The following is a 19,535-nucleotide window of genomic DNA, read 5'->3' on the forward strand; positions in this document are numbered from 1 at the left end:
GTTAAATGGGCAAGACAAGGAGGAGGAACAGTAATGTTATTCAAAGATAACACGAGACAGGGCACCAGCAGCCCTGTATGTGCCTGGGAATCACCTGCAGCTTTGGAAAATCTGGCTCCTGAATGCCTTCCCCCGCCCCCACCCCCTCCCCACACACCTGCAAGTGGGCATTGTTTTGGGTGTATTGTTTTAATCTTCCCTCAGATGATGGTAATTTACAGCACACTTGACTAGATGGTCACATTTGGTTTAATTCATTTAATGTATATATGTATATGTATGTATGTATGTGTGTGTGTATATACTAGTACATGTATATACTAGTATATATAGACATACATGAAATGTGCTATACACATGAAATTTGTTATCTCATCTCTTCTAAATTTCAAATTACTGGAAAGAATTACTCATATAATTTTTATTGATTATGCTTTGTCAGGATTTTGTTAATAATATGATAATTGCCCCAGCAGGTGTGCTCAGTGGTGAGAACACCTGCCCTTCAACCAAAGGGTAGATAGAAGGTTTAATTCCTTGTCAAGGGAATGTACCTGGGTTGTTGCAGGTTCAATCCTCAGCCCAGTTGGGGGAGTGCTGGAGGCACCAATGGATGTGTCTCATCTCTCTCTCTCTCTCTCTCTCTCTCTCTCTCTCTCTCTCTCTCTCTTCCTTTCTCCCTCCCTTCCACTCTCCTCTCTAAAAAAAAAGAAAAAAATCCTCAAGTGAGGATTAGCAACAATAAATAAATAAATAAATAAGTAAATAAATAAATATGATAATTATCTGCTATATTTAGAGGAATCACTTTTTAAGAAATCAAAAATTCCTTACTGTTATTATTAAAGAAATGGCAGAAAATGACTTATGCCATATTATCCAACATAAACATTGTTTTATTATCACTTAGTGCTAACTCTGCAGAGGGAAAAAGTTCAGGACAACTTCTAAACAACAAAAATAAATAGATAAAATAAAATAAAGCGCCTATGCACATGTTACTCCTTTTTACCTAAAAACTGTTCTTCACCCCCTCGCCTCCGATTCTCACAAAGGATTAACCACTAAAGTTTCCATGACTTAAACGCTATTAAAGCCATAAGGTTGGACCGAGTTCTCTGACAGCAGTAACATTGAGTGTACTACAGTAATATTAGAGAAACAAACAAGAACAGTGCTACCTGCAGAACTCTGTTCCAGTAAATAACTTATGAGGGACATTGGCTTGTCATTTACATGTATATTGACTTCCTATTGAATACCAGGCACGAAACACAAGGTGTGGGCTTTCAGGAAAAGCCGCTGTCTGGAGTACCATGAGAAGAACCCACTTCCTTAATAACCAGTTTTCTCCTAGTGTGGAAGGAACATGCTTTGATGCAAATCTTATGGATTTACAGTCCTCTCTGATGCTCGTGTAGGCCTCCAGCTCACTGCAAAACCATCAGACTGTGTTCTACACTAGACCAGCAGGTAAGTTAACAGTGAGCATCTTAATATTGCACATACCAAGGTTTTGATAGTATAGGAGGGTATAAGACTGAACAATTAATTTTTTTCTGGCAGGTGAACATTAACTTCTACTGAGCCCAGGGTCAATATATAAATAGTCTGGCTAAGTGTTCCATTGCCCGGTTAAGGCTACTCTCATAGTCCATTGTTCATGCTTTGCTCTCAAGGCCTTTCCTTTTTTGTGAATCCATGATTTCTTTCTCATTGGAAGAAGATCACCTGAAGAGGCAAAGAAGGCAGTGGTGTGAGCCACTTCTTTATTCCCACTATCAAACTTTATTGAGCATCTACAGTGTGCCTGGCACAGTAGAACTTTTATTCCACTTTCATGAACTTAATACATGTGTTCTCAACCATTATGCTTAGATTGTTCATGAAAATTTCATAAACATTAAAACAAAGCTAGCCATCATCTCGAGTGATTTCCCCGGGAACTGTTTTATAGCACATGGATGTTAGGCAATTAGAAAATAAAAAGAAAAGAAAAGGAAAAATAACTTAAATACATGTGGGTTTTTTTGGTTTGTTTGTTTTAATTCTGTGTTTGATATCCATTCAGTAATGAATGTCAAGCAATTAATTTTACTGCATCTTTACTTGTACTTTTGCTCCTGGGTTGCCTAAAATATGTAACTACACTACAAATAAAATGAGTGGTGGAGCAAAAATAATGAAAGCAAACAGCAGGTAACTTGACAAATAGTGGAATGTGAACTGTCCTGCCCTTATCCAGGGAAGGCAGGGTCACAGCGTACAGAGCCCTCCTGCAGCTATGGTCACAGGTGCGCACACCAGACTGAGTGTCCACAGACGTGCACTTCAGCCTGGACTGTCCTGGGAAAGCCATTCCTGCCCCAGCCCTCTGAGCCTCCAGAGTTTAAATACCAACCACAACCATGCTGCAACCGGGTCCAATTACCCTGTTTATTCCCCCCGGGGACAAACCTATATGCAGGCAGTTTTCTTTGCTTAGACATGGAAACCATTTTAACACTGGCCCCTGGGAAGCCCCGATGGACCAAAAGTACTATGCCGAATATTTATAACCGGTGGAAAATTCCACATCCCCGCATTGCTCGTCTCAAGATGAAAACAGAACTCATGAAATGTTCGCTGGCTCTTAAAGCCTGCAGGCCACGGGGCGCTCTGAGGTTCTCCTCCTCAGGCAAAAGTGGAGCCTTCCTCCCTGGGGACGGTGACACCGCGTCCCCACCCTACCAGAAAACTCTGCAGCGACCTGCTGAACGACTACAGGCAAGTTCCTTCCATCAGTAGCGGGGTATTTGTGTATGAGCCTGTGTCCCATTTTAAATTCCAATCAGCCTCTGTCCTCACAGGATCCCTAAGTGATGAAGTCCTAGCGTCTGGCCTAAGAAGCAGGAGAGGAGGGAACCTTGGATGGTAGTGAGGTGCCTTTGTACATTGGAGGAGGCGATTTCTTGGACTCCTGAATTTGTGTTTGGTTATAAACATTTCAAAAAGCAGAATCTAAAATTAAATCAACACTTTCATGATCCAAAAGTCATCAGTATTTATAAAGTCACACACATTTCCTGCTACTTTTCTCTAAGAACAGATTATATACTAGGCAGCTGAAAAAAATCTAATGAGAAATGCACCAAAATATCGCTATAGTTTGTGAAAATGAAAGTGATTTCTCCTCTGTTTTCTTAATATTCTACAACAAATATATCACCTTTATAGTAGAAAATGCTAAATAAATAGCAGACTACATGGTTTATATCTTAGAATTAGACTAGATTTCACATCTGTTGCTCCTTACAACTGAAGATGGAGAATCCGTTTCCTGGTGAGGCAGTCCCTATCAGAAAGGCATCTAATTCCATGTACATTTTTAAGGTTTGTATTTTCACTCAATGTCAGAGACAGAAGATGGAGAGTTGAATAAATTAATTATTCCTATATATACCCAATTCAGAGAATGGTGTCTTTAAATCTGAGATAAAAAATTATATAAAAATATAAAGAAATTATGTAATAAAATATAATTTATACAAAAATCCAGTTATATCTGAGTTACGAAGAATGGGTAAAAGGCAACAGCAATTAAGGGTTCTTCCAATAAGTTTAACATATCTTTACCTATATTTTATAAAATGAGAAAAGTAGGGATATTGAATAATGCTATTCATTGTTTTGTCCTCAAACTCTTAAAGCCCAGAAGAATCTGTTTATATTCATGAACAGTTATCAGTCATCACTTAGACTTACAAAAATTGCCTCATTTTATAGGTAAGAGAACAGGTTCTTAGGGAGGCCAAATGTCATATCCACAGCCATTAAGAAGGATTATGAAAGATTTGGAACTTGAATCCACGTTTCTCTATCTTAGTTTAGTGCATTTTTATATTTATTATTAGTTCTCATTCATATGATTATTTTCTTACAGGTTATGTGATGTTTTTTTTTGTTGTGTTTTTGTTTTTGTTTTTTTGTTCCTGGTCAATGTTTTCTCTTTACTTTATTGAGCTTCTCTGTTGAAGTTATGTCTTTCAACAAATTTGGAAAAATTTTGGAAATTCCTTTTTAAATATTTTGTTTCTGTCCTATTTTTTTTAAATCTCTTCATTGTCCTATTTTCTCTATCTCCCAGGTCCTAAGGCCCTGTTCCCTTTTTTTTATTTTTTTCTCCTTGTTTTTATATTAGTAATTGCTATTAATTTGTCCTTAGGTTTAGTATCCTTCTTTCTGTCTTCTTGCATTTTCACATTAAGTACATTTTTAAATTTTCAGATTGTGTGATTCATAGTGTTAGGATTTCCACTTGTTCTTTTTATATTGACCCTTTTGTTTTTTGTTTTATATATATATTTTTTATTGATTTTTTTACAGAGAGGAAGGGAGAGGGGTAGTTAGAAACACTGATGAGAGAGAAACATCGATCAGCTGCCTCCTGCACACCTCCTACTGGGGATGTGCCCTCAAACAAGTACATGCCTTTGACCAGAATCAAACCTGGGACCTTTCAGTCTGCAGGCCAACGCTCTATCCACTGAGCCAAACCGGTCAGGGCTGACCCTTTTGTTTTGATATTTTCTATTTGTTATGCTGGTTACAAGTATGTTTCCCATCATTACATTATCAATTTAAAACTCTTCTGACAAATGCAGTATTTGTCTCGTCACAGAGTTGGTCCTCAAGTGTGAATCATTTGTTGCTGTTTCTTTGTAGATTGAGTAATTTTAGACCAGATGCTGATGATTTTGTGTTATATTGTAGAGGTTCTGGGACCTGCCATACTCCTCCCAAGAGTGTTGTTTTACTCAGTTGACATCTAACTGGGCTGAGCTAAATCTTTAAACTGGATGGTAAGTAGAAGCTGAAATATTCTGTTAGCTTTGGCTACACTACTTAAAATCTGCCCGGTGCATGGATAGCCCAAGGTTGGGGGAGATTTAAATGCATCATTTGGGATACTACATCTGTGGTTTTCTCTTTCCAGCAGTCCTCTGGCCCTTCACCGCCCAGCTGTTGTGATGGCTTCTAAGCCAGTGCCTGGACTCCTCTGGCCAGGAAGACCGAAGGTGTTCCTCTCTGCACAGGCCAGCCGTGTGGGGAGGCGGGGCCTGCCTCAAACCAAATGCTGTGAAACTAGGGCAATTCACTCAGTGGCATTCCTTCTGCAAAGTGTAGAGTCCCCTTCAATTTTTGCTAGTTTGGGTCATTCTCCAATTTATAGTATTTTTTAAGGAAGAATTTTTTGGATAAGAACAATTTGACTATGACACAAAGTAGAACTATGTTAACATTAACTTTTGTCTTCTCTTTTTTAATTTATATTTAATCCTTACGATAGTTGAGGCATATAATTCAGTTGAGGTATAAGCAGGTACTACTTGGATTTAAATATTTAGCTCTGTCAATAACTCTGTCATCTCTTTGTTTCTTGTTAAAAAAATGAAAATTGTTATATTAGTACCAGTCTCACAGGATTGTTTGTGAACACCAAATAAAATACTATGTGAAAAGTGGTTAGCGGCATAGTGATTGGTACAAAACAGATACTTGAATGTTAGCTATTGTTAATATAATGAGCATTCTTTTATTAAATTATGAATTACATACGCTCTGTCTTGGGAAGTCAAGCCACTAAGATTCCTAAAGATCTTTCATTGGCTATTTTTTATAATAAAATCTGTACCATTCCCAATTTGCAACCTTCCTTTGAAGGATTAAAGAAAACATGTAAACACATCAATGTACTTAGGTACACCTGCCTTTGTGGAATGACTGAATTTTAGCTAATTAGAAATGAATTATTAAAATTGCATGAAATTCTCCCCCTCCGGTCAATTATTTTATGTGGCTACCTATGCTTTACTTTTGCTCTCGAACTGCTTAGACAGAAAAGTGGAAATGGTTTGGAACTTTATTTATTAAGGAGAAGCATTTTTTAAGCAAAAGAGCAAGCTTACTTTCTTGCATCTGCTTATTTAACTTTCTGCCATTCCATTTTCACTTTCAAAAGTCAATGTTAAGGGAGAGAAAAATGGTGGCCGAGTACGCAGACCTGTCATACATCTCATCCCAGGGCCAGGCTGGAAATACAACTAAATTGGAGAACATTCACCTGGAATTACCACCTGAGGTCCAGCTGAGGAGGTGACATATCAAGGAAGGACAGAAAACACTAGCAGAAGGGTAGAAAGGGCGAGCTGGCAAGAGGAGCTGACCCAGCTCCCAGGGGCAACAGACCAGCCGATGAGAGAGGAGGGAGTGCTTGCCTATAGGAGAGGTTGTTCCCTCAGAAGACAGAGGCCCCGTGCCCAGGCTGCTCTCCCTAGCCCAGAGCAACAGAGCTCAGACCCGCTGCCCACATAACATCCAGCTGCGAAGAGTGGCCTGCAGCTGGCCAGCAGACTGTGGCAGGTAGGAGAAAATGCTGCCGTTTCATTATTTCTTCCATCTCTAAACCCAGAGCACAGGAGTTTTCATTTGCAACTACTCACCCAAAGCTTTGCCACAGGGAGGGAGGGGCGGACGTGAGGTGCCCGAGGAGAGGCTGGGATCAGAAGCAGGGCAGGCCAGAAGTCCCTCACTGGGCCATTCATACATGTCCAAACCAAAATGGACATTTTTCCCTAGAGGAGCTAGCTGCTCCCAACAGCAAGAAGAAAGAAAAGAAAGCCCATCCTAGGTGATACAGCCTGCCACTCTCTGCAGTGTGAGCTATACAGAGGAAACAAAGGCAGAGGCCAAGCTTACGGGTCTAAATAGTCTCAAGGAGCCCTCAGTGATGGGATTGGAGGAGGGCCATCTGCCCCACTATTCTGGGAACCAGACTGATAAAAACTCCTGGGTCCTAGCCATCCCCATTGGTCTTCATACAAAGATCTCTGTCCAGCCAAGGGCAGAGTTATATTTTGGGCCACTCACGGAGGAATTGCTCTGGACAGGAAAACACATGCACCATATTCCCTAAAAACTAAACAGCACCTCCCCCATCTAAAACCCTATCAGAAAGAAAATTTTGAGTGATTAAGATAGACAGCTGGCTAGCATACAAAGGTAGGCAAAGGCAGAGCCTGGGGATCCAGGAGAAGTTTGTTGAGCCAGGCCTGGGCCCCAAGCGGTTAACAAACCTACTTTAGAGCAGCCACTGGTGGTCCATAAGGTCCGAAAGGTTGGCGACCGCTGGTTTAGGGGACAGATTGGCCCCTCTGTTTACAGCCCAGGCCTGTGGAGATAGACAGAAGCAGTAGATCAGTGTATCACTTAGAGCTTCAAACGGGTTGCTAAAAGCCAAAAGACAGTGCCTGACAGTGATTAGCACCTAAGTACCTCACAGGAAGCCCAGAATTGGCAGACAGAAGCGTGGGATCCTAAGCCAGAACCCATGGGGCATGAAACTCAGCTGAAACAAATGCCACTTCAGTTTTATTTTTCACTTTTTCCTCTCTTCTCTTTTTTCCTTCTGTTTTTCTTCTCTTTTCATCTTTTAAGTTCTTCTCTTTCCTTTGTTTTCCCTCTTTTTACATTTATCTTCTTTATCTTTCTGCTTAATTGACTTATTTATATTTTAGTCTCTGTTGTTTCATTCATATCTATACTTTTCTTCTTCCCCTTTTCTACTCAATTTTCCTTTCTTTCCTGTTTATCACTACTTAATTTTTTTCTCTCTTTTATTTTCCTACTGATTTCTTATCTTTTTTTCTCTTTCTTAATTTAGATCTATCTGTTTTCTCTTCTATGTTCCTTTTTAAAAAATTTTTCTTGTCTTTTCATTTCTTTTATCCCTCCTTTATTCCAAACCTTTTTCCTTACTTTATTCCTCTAATTTTTTATTCTTATTTTATTTAATTAAGCTCTGCATCTACATATTTTGCCCCCCCCTATTTTTTGTGGGTTTTTTGTTGTTGTTGTTTGTCCTTTTTTCTTTATTGTTTGTTTGTTTTGTTGTGTTTTCTCCCATATTTTTTTCTTCTTTATTCCTACCAATTTTGCTTTTATTTTTCCTAATTTTCTCTTCTTTGATGGTTGCTTTTGTTGTTGCTATAAGGGTATTATGTACACTCTTGAATTGTTTCTTCTATATTATGTTTTATCTTGTACTTTGTTCTGTTTGGTCAGTACCTCCACAACAGCTTGCATGAAGTGGTCAGTGGTGAGCTATATAGTCAAACACCCTGAGAGGAGATTAGACCCAACTACAACAGGAGAACCCAAATAACTCTAGTAGGAGGCTTCCCTAGAACACCCAGCTTAGGAGATCTGAGAGACTGCACCACTGAGTCCCACATAACACCTACTGTATAAGACCACCCCCCCAAAATCTGGGTGGCATAGCAGTTTGATCTAAGACATAAAAACAAATATAAAGACAGAAAAAATGGGGACCCAAAGAAATAACCCCCAAATGAAAGAAAAGGAGGAATCACCAAAAAATGGACTAAATGAAATGGAGGCAAATAATTTGTCAGATAAAGAATTCTACGTAATGGTTATAAGAATACTCAAACATCTGACTGAGAATTACAAGCAACTCAATGAGAATTATAAGGAGCTGAATGAGAAATTCACCAACATGAATAAAAATCAAGAGGAAATGAAGAATGGTATAGCTGCAATAAAGAACACCCTAGAAGGTTTCATCAGCAGAATTAAAGAAACAGAGGAGCAAATCAGTGAGTTAGAAGGTACAAAAAACACCAAATCAGAGCAGAAATTGGGAAAAAAAATAAAATCAAGACAAGAGTTTAAGGAAGCTTTAGAACAACATGAAATGAAACAATATCCACATAATAGGGGTGCCAGAATGAGAAGAAGCTAAGAAAGGAATATAAATCCTGTTTGAAGGAATAATGACAGAAAACTTCCTTGACTTCGGGAAGAAAAATGTCTCACAAGTCCAGGAAGCACAGAGATGCTCATTCAAGACGAACCCCAAAAGACCAACATCAAGACACATCATAATTAAAATGGCAAATGTTAAAAACAAAGACAGAATTTTAAAGACTACAAGAGTGAAACAGAAGGTTACTTTCAAGGGATGTCCCATTATACTGTCAAATGATTTCTCAATAGAAACACTTCAGGATAGAAGGGAGTGGAATGAAGTATACCAAGTAATGAAAAGTGATGCACTGAATCCAAGACTACTCTATTCAACAAGGCTATCACTCAAAATTAAAGGTGAAGTTAGGTGCTTTACAGACAAAAAACAAACAAAAAAACAAAAAACAGGTAAATAAGTTTATTAACACCAAATCAGCAAAGCAAGTAATGCTAAAGGGACTGCTATAAAAAGAAGAAATAAAGGAGAGGGAGGAACACAGGCATAAAGAATAAAAATGACAACAAATAAAGAAGTACCTATCACTAATAACCTTAAATGTAAATGTACTAAATGCTCTAAACAAAAGACATAGGGTAGCTGAATGGATATAAAAACATAACTCATATATATAGAGAGAGTTATGATGGCCTCATAGAAAGAAATTGAAAGTGTTCCTTCCTCTTGAATTTTTTTGAAAAGTTTGAGGAGGATAGGTGTTAGTTCTTCTTTGAATGTTTGGTAAAATTCCCCTGTGAAGTCATCCAAACCAGGGCTTCTGTTTGCTGGAAGTTTTTTGATTACTGCTTCAATTTCATTGGTAGTTATAGGCCTATATTTATTTTTAAATAAATATATTTTAAAATATCAAACATATTTCGTAGCAATATCTTTACTGATACAGCTCCTAGGGTAATGGAAACTAAGGAGAAAATAAACAAATGGGACTGAATCAAAATAAAAATATTGTCTACAAGAGACCCACATCAGAACAAAGGACTCACACCGACTAAAAGTGAAGGGATGAAAAAATTTTTCAGGCAAATGGAAATAAAAAAAAGCTGGGATAGTAATACTTATAGCTGATAAAGTAGACTTCAAAGTGAAGCTCGTAACAAAAGATATTGAAGGCCACTTCATGATAATAAAGGGATCAATACAACAAGAGGATATAACTCTGGTAAACATATATGCACCCAATACAGGCACATCCAAATATATAAAGAAAAAACTACTGGAGGATATAAAGGGAGAGATCAATAGCAATAAAATCTTAGTAGGAATCTTTAATATGCATTGACATCACTGGATAAATCTTCTAGACAATAAATCAACAAGGAAACAGTAATCCTAAATGACACACAAGATTAGATGGAATTAATTGATATCTTTAGAACATTTCACCCCAAAGCTATAGAATATACGTTCTTCTTAAGTGCACATGGGACATTTTCAAATAAAGGCCACATTTTAGGACACAGGGTAAGTCTCTACAAATTCAAGAACATTGAAATCATATCAAGCATCTTCTCAGATCACAATGGTGTGAAATTAGAAATCAACTAATATAAAAACACTCAAAAACAATAAGACACATAGCATGCTATTAAATGATAATCATGTTACCAAAGATATCAAAGAATAAACAAAAAGCACCCTGGAAACAAATGAAAGTGAACACACAACAACCCCAAATCTATGGGACACAGTGAAAGCAGTCCTGACAGGCAAGTTTATAGCACAAACTTGCACTAAGTTATCTAACCTTACATCTTAAACAATTGAAAAGAGAACAACAAGAAAAGCAAAGAGTAAGTAGAAGGAAGGAATAATAAAAATCAGAGCAGGAATAAATGACATAAAAACAAAACAATAGAAAAGATCAATAAAACCAAGAGCTGGTTCTTTGAAAGGATAAACAATATTGGTGAACTTGTAGCCAGACTCACCAAGAAACAAAGAGAGATGACCTACATAAACAAAATCAGAAGCAAAAGAGGTAAAGTAACAACTGACCCCACAGAAATACAGAGGATAGTAAAAAAATACTATGAAGGACTTCATTCTGGACAAAATGGAAATATTCCTAGAAAATACAATCTTCCAAAAATCAATTAGGAAGAATCAGAAAACCTGAATAGGCCTATAACTACCAATGAAATTGAAGCAGTAATCAAAAAACTTCCAGCAAACAAAAGCCCTGGTTTGGATGACTTCACAGGGGAATTTTACCAAACATTCGAAGAAGAACTAATGCCTATCCTCCTCAAACTTTTCAAAAAAATTCGAGAGGAAGGAACACTTCCAAGTTCTTTCTATAAGGCCATCATAACTCTAACCCCAAACCAGATAAAGATACTACACAGAAAGACAATTATAGTCCATTATTCCTGATGAACATAGATGCTAAATTCCTCAACAAAATTTTAGCAAATCGGACCCAGCAGTACATTAAAAAGATCATACACCATGACCAAGTGGGATTTATTCCAGGGCTGCAAGGCTTATACAATACTCACAAATCAATAAATATTATACAGCACATAAATAGATTGCAAGACAAAAAAATCACATGATCATATCAATTGATGCAGAAAGAGCATTCTACAAAATTCAACACCCTTTTTAAGTAAAAACTCTCAGCAAAATGGGAATAGAGGGGTCATACCTTAACATAATAAAAGCCATAGATGACAAACCTATAGCCAACATCATAGTTAATGGGCAAAAACTATACCCATTTCCTCTAAGAGCAGGAACAAGACAGGGATGCCCACTTTAACCACTCTTTTCCAACACAGTAGTAGAAGTCTTAGCCATAGTGATCAGATAAGAAGAAACAAATAAAAGACATCTAAATTGGAAAGGAGGAAATACAGCTGTCATTATTCACAGACTACATGATATTGTACATAGAAAACCCCAAAGACTCCATCAAAAACCTACTAAATTTAATAAATGAATTCAGCAATGTAGCAGGATGCAAAATTTCACTCAGAAATCTATGGCATTTTTACACACCAATAATGAACTCTCAAAAACAGAAACTAAAAACACAATCCCATTTATCATTGCAACAAAAAATATAAGATACTTAGGAATAAACTTAACCAAAGAGATAAAAGACCTGTACTCAGGAAACTACAAGACATTGAAAAAAGAGATAGAAGAAGATATAAACAAGTGGAAGAGTATACACCGCTCATTGATTATTAGAATCATTAAAATGTCAATACTAGCCAAAACAATCTATAGATGCAATACAATCCCTATTAAAATACCAATGGCATATTTCACAGACCTAGAACAAACACTCCAAAATTTATATGGAACCAAAATATCCTGAATAGCCACAGCCACCTTGACAGAGAAGAACAAATTTGGAGGAATCACAATACCAGATATAAAGTTCTACTACAAAGCCACTATACTCAAAACAGCCTGGTACTGGCACAAGACCAGGCATATAGATCAATGGAACATAACAGAGAACCCAGAAATCAACCCAAGCCATTATGCTCAATATTTGACAAAGGAAGCAAGAGCATAAAATGCAGTCAAGACAGTGTCTTCAATAAATGATGTTGGGAAAATTGAAAAGATACATGCAAAAAAAGAAAGAAAGAAAAGAAACTAGACTAACAACTTATAGCATACACAAGAATAAACTCAAAATGGTTAAAAGACTTAATGTAAGACGTGAAACCGTAAAAATCTTAGAAGAATCTATAGGCAGAAAAATATCAAACATATGTCGTAGCAATATCTTTACTGATACAGCTCCTAGGGTAATGGAAACTAAGGATAAAATAAACAAATGGAACTGAATCAAAATAAAAAGCTTCTATGCAGCAAAAGAAACCATCAACAAAATAAAAGAGAGCCCACTGCATGGGAGAACAAAATTGCCAATGATATATCTGATAAGGGGTTAAAATCCAAAATATATAGGGAACTCATACAACTTAACAATAGGAAGACAAATAATCCAATAAAAAATGGGCAAAGGACCTAAATAGACACCTCTCCACATACAGGTGACCAAGAGATGCAAATTAAAATGACAATGAGCTATCATTTCATACCTATCAAAATGGCTATCTTCAACAAATCAACAAGCTATAAGTGTTGGCGCCGATGTAGAAAAAAGGGAACTCTAGTACACTGCTGGTGGGAATGCAAACTGATGCAGCCATAATGGGAAACAGTATGGAGTTTCCTAAATAATAATAAATAAATAAATAAATAAATAAATAAATAAATAAATACATACATACATACAATGGAATGGGACTCCCATTCCACCCAGTGATCCCACTTCTAGGACTATATCATAAGAAATTGGAAATGCCAGTTAGAAAGAATGCATGCACCCCTATGTTGATAGCAGTGCAATTACAAGGCCTAAGTGCCCATCAGCAGATGAGTGGATAAGAACACTGTGCTCCATTTACACCATTAAATACTATGCAGCTGTAAAAAACAATGAACTCTTACCTTTTGCACCAGCCTGGATGGACCTGGAGAGAATTATGCTGAGCAAAATAATCCTGTCAGAGAAAGGCAAGCATCACATGACCTCACTCATATGTGTAATATACTGAACAAAATAAACTGAATGAACAAAATAGATCCAGAGACATAGGAGCATGGAACAGACTGCTGAATCTCAGAGGGAAGGCAGGGGATGTTAGTGGGTGGGGAGAGATCTATGAATGAACTTGTGTGCATGTATGCATAGCCCATGGACACAGACAATAGGGTGGCTAAGACCTGGGGCTGGGATGGGCTAGGAGAGGTCAATGTGGGAAAAGGGCACATATGTAATACTTTCAACAGTAAAGATTTTTTAAGTCACTGTTAGATATACTGGTGAACTATTAAAAAGTACTCAAAAGAATTTAATAATTTTGAAACTTACATTTTTAACTCAAAATTAAATTTAAATTCCATTAACTGATGCATTTGCTTTCTCCTTATTTGGATTACCTCCAACTGCCAATTTACAAGGGGCCATGTTTTGCAAACATGTTAATAGCAAATATAGACTGGAGCCGAGGAAATAAGTCTGTCTCCTTTTTTTCATTTTCGGAAGCTGCCTCTAGATTGAGAGTTTTTTTAAATTAGGAGCATTATGGAAATTACAGAACTTGTGAGGGGGTGCCTCAGGAAAGCAAAAGTTATAAACTTCACCCGAATCATGAATCATAGGCAAAATATATTCAGAATAGAAACTTCTATGATGTTCAGACATCATATCAACAGTGCTTCCTTTGCAGGGCCAGTCTAGCTTGAAATCCAGCCATTACTGAAATCATATTATGTCATCATCATTTTTCCAACATTGTATTTCTCTAATCTATATAGTATCCCCCAGGCAAAGATCAAGTGAGGTTTTTCAAATGTTGTTGGTAAAGTAAATTTACATGTTGTCGTATTATAAATTAATAATAATAATGTTCTATTACAAAGCAGATATTTACAGTAAGGCATTAAAAGCAATTTAACAGAAGGCAAAAAGATTTAGTATGAAGCAATGCTCAGGAAAATATTACAGAAGCTACCAGTGCCTCTAGCTATAATATATTATTCAGTTTCATAAGTTTGAAAGTTTTTTTCCCCAATAAGAACTGCAAAGTGTTGGTGAATGACTTTACCCCATTTCAATCAATCACCCTTTCTATATATGAAGATAGATAAGTGAAACTTTCTTGCATTCATAGTGAATATTTATACACAATATTTTCATTCTAAATAATTGTAGCTAAACTTCCCTTGAACCACATTAAAAAGCAGGATGCAAATTGTCTGTATATTGTGGTTGCAATTATGTAAAAATATGATTGCCTATGAATAAAGGACTGGAAGGGAATATACAGAAATTACTTTAATTATGTAAGTATGATGGAAATTGTCATTTTCCCCACATACACCATTTAAGTTTCATGTAATATTCTGTTGTTTTTACAATAATACACTGTTGGTTTAAAACTGCATTAGGTAATTTTTAAATTAAAACTTTTATTTTTTATTGTTCAGAAGCTCCTGCTGCAAGCTTTGTTATCCATTCCTCTTGCAGTGAATTAACTCAGTTATTCACTGAGATGAAGTGGACTGAGTATCTAAACTATGTGGTGGCCACCAATTGTCACGTCAATTGATTTTCCTCTCAAGCCTTCAGTCTTTACTGATTCTCCCGAAGTGCTCCATATTTTGTTTTAGAAATATTTTTACAACAGAAATTTTGAAAAGCACAGTCCAAAGAAGAGTATATTGAAGTCCCATGGATGCACCATATTGCATCTCTACTGCTTACCTACTTTTCTTTCACCATCCCATACCCCAAACGTGGAATCACTTTGAAGCATATCAACATTTCTAAATCCTGATCAATATTAACATTGCAGAGAGAGAGCCAGACCTTATGGGCCTTGAAGTACTATAGGATTCATGCATCACCCAGGAGATAGTCTTGCCAAGTAATTGAACCTAAATCCAATCAAGCCTCTAAATCAGTAATGGTGAACCTTTTGAGCTCGGCGTGTCAGCATTTTGAAAAACCCTAACTTAACTGTGGTGCCGTGTCACATATAGAAATTTTTTAATATTTGCAACCATAGTAAAACAAAGACATATTTTTGATATTTATTTTATATATTTAAATGCCATTTAACAAAGAAAAATCAACCAAAAAACTGAGTTTGCGTGTCACCTCTGACACGCATGTCATAGGTTTGTCATCACTGCTCTAGATCTTTCTTACAATTGGAAGGAAATACAAATGTCAGGAAATGCTCCACTTTTTACAATGGTGCTAGCTTCATTCCAGTCACAACCAAGTTTCCTAAAAGAGCAATCTCTAAAGCAGGTTCATATAATCAGAGTGTAGTTCATAGCCCTGGCTGGCGTGGCTCAGTTGGTTGAGTGTCAGCCGTCCTGTGTACCAAAAGGTTGCTGCTGATTCCGGGTCAGGGCACATACCCGGATGTGGGTTCAATCCCAGGTCAGGGCACGTGGGGGAGGCAACCAATCCATATTTCTCTCTCACATCGATGTTTTTTTCTCTCTCTCCTTCTCCCTTCCTCTCTCTTTAAAATCAATTAAAAAACGTAATTTTAAAATACGTCGTTCATAACCTCTTTGATAACCTCTCTTTGGCAAAGCACATATCTCCCTGGACAATTGGCTAGCCAAGCTCAGTGACATCTTCTCCTTCCCCATCATTTCTCTTGAGAGCAGGGCATGGAACAGACTTCACCAGCTGCCGCTTTGGAAACCTCTCCTCTCTTTTGTCTGCTACTCTAAAGTCAACTTCTCTTTCACTTGAATGGTCGTTACTCTTGTTTCTCTATCCCTTCTCCTTTTCCTTTACTTATCTCCTACTTTTGAATTCCCTGTCCCTCAAAATCCGTTGCTTTTATCTCACTCTCTCAATGATTTATTTGTTGAGATGATGCTTAATATAATCACTATGTGTTCTATCTAATAAAGAGGCAATATGCAAATTGATCATCACTCCAACACACAAGATGGCCGTCGCCATGTGGTCTAAGATGGCCGCCCCCATGTGGACACAAGATGGCCAAGAGGGTAGGGCAGTTAGGAGGGACCAAGCCTGCAAGGGAGGGCAGTTGGGGGGATCAGGCCCGCAGGGGGGGCATTTAGGTGCAATTGGGCTGGTAAGGGAGGGAAGTTAGGGGTGACCAGGCTGGCAGGGGAGGGCGGTTTGGGGCAATTGGACTGGCAGGGGAGCAGTTAGGCATCGATCAGGCTGGCAGGGGAGTGGTTAGGTGGGATCAGCCTGGCAGGCAGAAGAGGTTAGGGGCAATCAGGCAGGCAAGCGAGCAGTTGGGAGTCAGCAGTCCTGGATCTCAGAGGAATGTCCGGTATTGGGCCTAAATGGGCAGTCAGACATCCTTCAAAGGGTCCCAGATTGGAGAGGGTGTAGGCTGGGCTGAGGGACATTCCACCCTCCTGTGCACGAATTTCGTGCACTGGGCCTCTAGTATAATTATAATTAACTAGAGGCCCGGTGCATGAAATTCATGCACTCGTGGGGGGTCCCTCAGCCTGGCCTGGTCCCTCCCATTGGAGGATGCCTGACATCCTTAGCATTGCTGCAGAGGTGGGAGAGGCTCCCACCACCACTGCTGTCCTCACCAGCCGTGAGCCCAGCTCAGGGCTCTGGCTGAGTGGCACTCCCACTGTGGGAGTGCACTGACCACCAAGGGGCAGCTCCTGCATTGAGCATCTTCCCCCTGTGGTCAGTGTGCATCATAGCGACTTGTTGTTCCACCATTTGGTTGATTTGCATATTAGGCTTTTATTATATAGGATTTTTTAAAATTGATTTCAGAGAGGAAGGGAGCAAGAGGGAGAGAGAGACAGAAACATCAATGATGAGAGAGAATCATTGATCAGCTGCCTCTTGCATTCCCCTATTGTGGATGGAGCCCACAACCTGGGCATGTGCCCTTGACCAGAATTGAACCCAGGACCCTTCAGCCCGCTGGCTGATGCCCTACCCACTGAGCCAAACTAGTGAGGGCATATAATACCTAATTTTTTGAGGGATCAGTCTATGCCAGGTTTTATACTAAGTCCAGGCTTTGCTTTTGTGATTTTATTTAATCTTCAAAACAACTATAAAAGGTATCAACTCTTACTTTTTGTGTTTGTAATGAGAAAATTCCGAGTATTCCTCCTAGAATGGCACAGTTCTGAGTGAAGGAAGTGAGCACCACCCTCCCTGCATCTGATTGCAGAGACCAAATTCCTAACTGTTGGGCTGTGGCCCTGCTCAGTGCCACTCCAGGAACTGCGAGATCTAACCTGGCTTCCCTGGTAAATTCATTTCTCATCATCCCTATCCCATCCAAATATCTGCTTACCTTTCCACAAAAATGACACACAAGGACCTTCACACATTTAAGATGATTGCTCTTCCCCTGAAATCCTTCCTTCTCTGATTTATCTACTCATTTCAATGCCATCATCACTGTCATTCATATTCAAAACATGGGTCTTTAGCCCTGGTTTTGCCTTCTCTGTCATCACCCATATCTACAAAGTCACTAAGATTCATTGACTTTTTATCTTCAAAACCTCTCTCAATTTACAAAAGAAAAATCAACCAAAAAACTGAGTTTGCGTGTCACCTCTGATATGCATGTCATAGGTTCGCCATCACTGCTCTAGATCTTTCTTACAATTGGAAGGAAATACAAATGTCAGGAAATGCTCCACTTTTTACAATGGTGCTAGCTTCATTCCAGTCACAACCAAGTTTCCTAAAAGAACAATCTCTAAAGCAGGTTCATATAATCAGAGTGTAGTTCATAGTCCTGGCTGGCGTGGCTCGGTTGGTTGAGTGTCAGCCGTCCTGTGTACCAAAAGGTTGCTGCTGATTCCGGGTCAGGGCACAGATCCCTCACTGCGATCTATTGAAAGTCAGCCCTCGACACAAGGGTTTAGTGGTGTGAAGGAGGAAGGGGAGATCTGGGGAACCACACAGAGGCAGGGTGCCGAGTGTGGTATCAGCGTCCAGTGTCTATCCCTTCCACACTTGGCCTGGCAACCATCACCTCCTCTCCTGACCCTGCCAGGGCCTTTGAGCCTGGCCTGGGACATGAAATCAGGGGTGGGTGGCAGTGGATGCAGTCCCTCTTCCAGGAGGGGTGAGGGCCGGCTCCCTCCTTGGGGTCAGCGGCCAACCTCCATGGTCCCTCCTTGCCCCTGTGCACAAATTTGTGCACTGGGCCTCTAGTTGTTAAATAAATATGTATATTTCTCTGGATAAACAACTTTTATATTTTTTCTTGACTACCAAATAAAATACTAATTCATCAAACCTGAAACTTAAGCTCTTTTTTTTTTTTATGCTGTAGTGTATCTTACCAGTATTATATGCCATTTGTTCTTACTCTAAATGCTGATAAATCAGATGACTCACCCAGTCGGCTTGACCACTTCCTTCTTCCATGTGTTAGATTCTGTACTGGTCTCCCGATTAAAATGTACCCCATCATACCCATCTGGATATTCTTCAAACCTTGGTTCTAGTGCCACTTCTTTCTGACTCAAGCAAAGCTTATTTGGGTCTCCTTATAAATCTCATCACTTTTTGTAATTATCCTATGAGACTTATGGACTAAGTGACAAGAATGTCACATTTTTATTTCCCTAGATTTTAAGCTCAATCAGTAAGAAGGGTGTACTCATTATTCCTTTGTAAATTCACAGTGTCTGATACATGTAGTCTGTCTCATGGTGTAACAGTACATTCACACTATTGTCCACTGAAGGATAGAGGTGATGAACAACTGTGTGTGTCACACATGCACTGACACATCATAGACTCTGAAAAGCTTCCATCAAAACTTAGAAAAGTATAAACAGTTTCCAAATCCCTAACTTCTATGATGTCCGTCCTTCCCTGTTGTCCTCCACAGGTGGCTACTCTAGTACATTCACATTTTTGTCCTCTGTAGGTGGCCACTGTAGTACATTCACACTGTTGTCCTCTGCAGGTGGCCACTGTAGTACATTCACACTGTTTTCCTCTGCAGGTGGCCACTCTAGTACATTCACACTGTTGTGCACCACAGGTGGCCACTGTACTACATCACACTGTTGTCCTCTGCAGGTGGCCACTCTAGTACATTTACATTGTTGTCCACTGCAGGTGGCCACTGTAGTACATTCACACTGGTGTCCACCACAGGTGGCC

Source organism: Myotis daubentonii, chromosome 12 (genome assembly GCF_963259705.1).
Source record: "Myotis daubentonii chromosome 12, mMyoDau2.1, whole genome shotgun sequence".
NCBI classification, from domain to species: Eukaryota; Metazoa; Chordata; class Mammalia; order Chiroptera; family Vespertilionidae; genus Myotis; species Myotis daubentonii.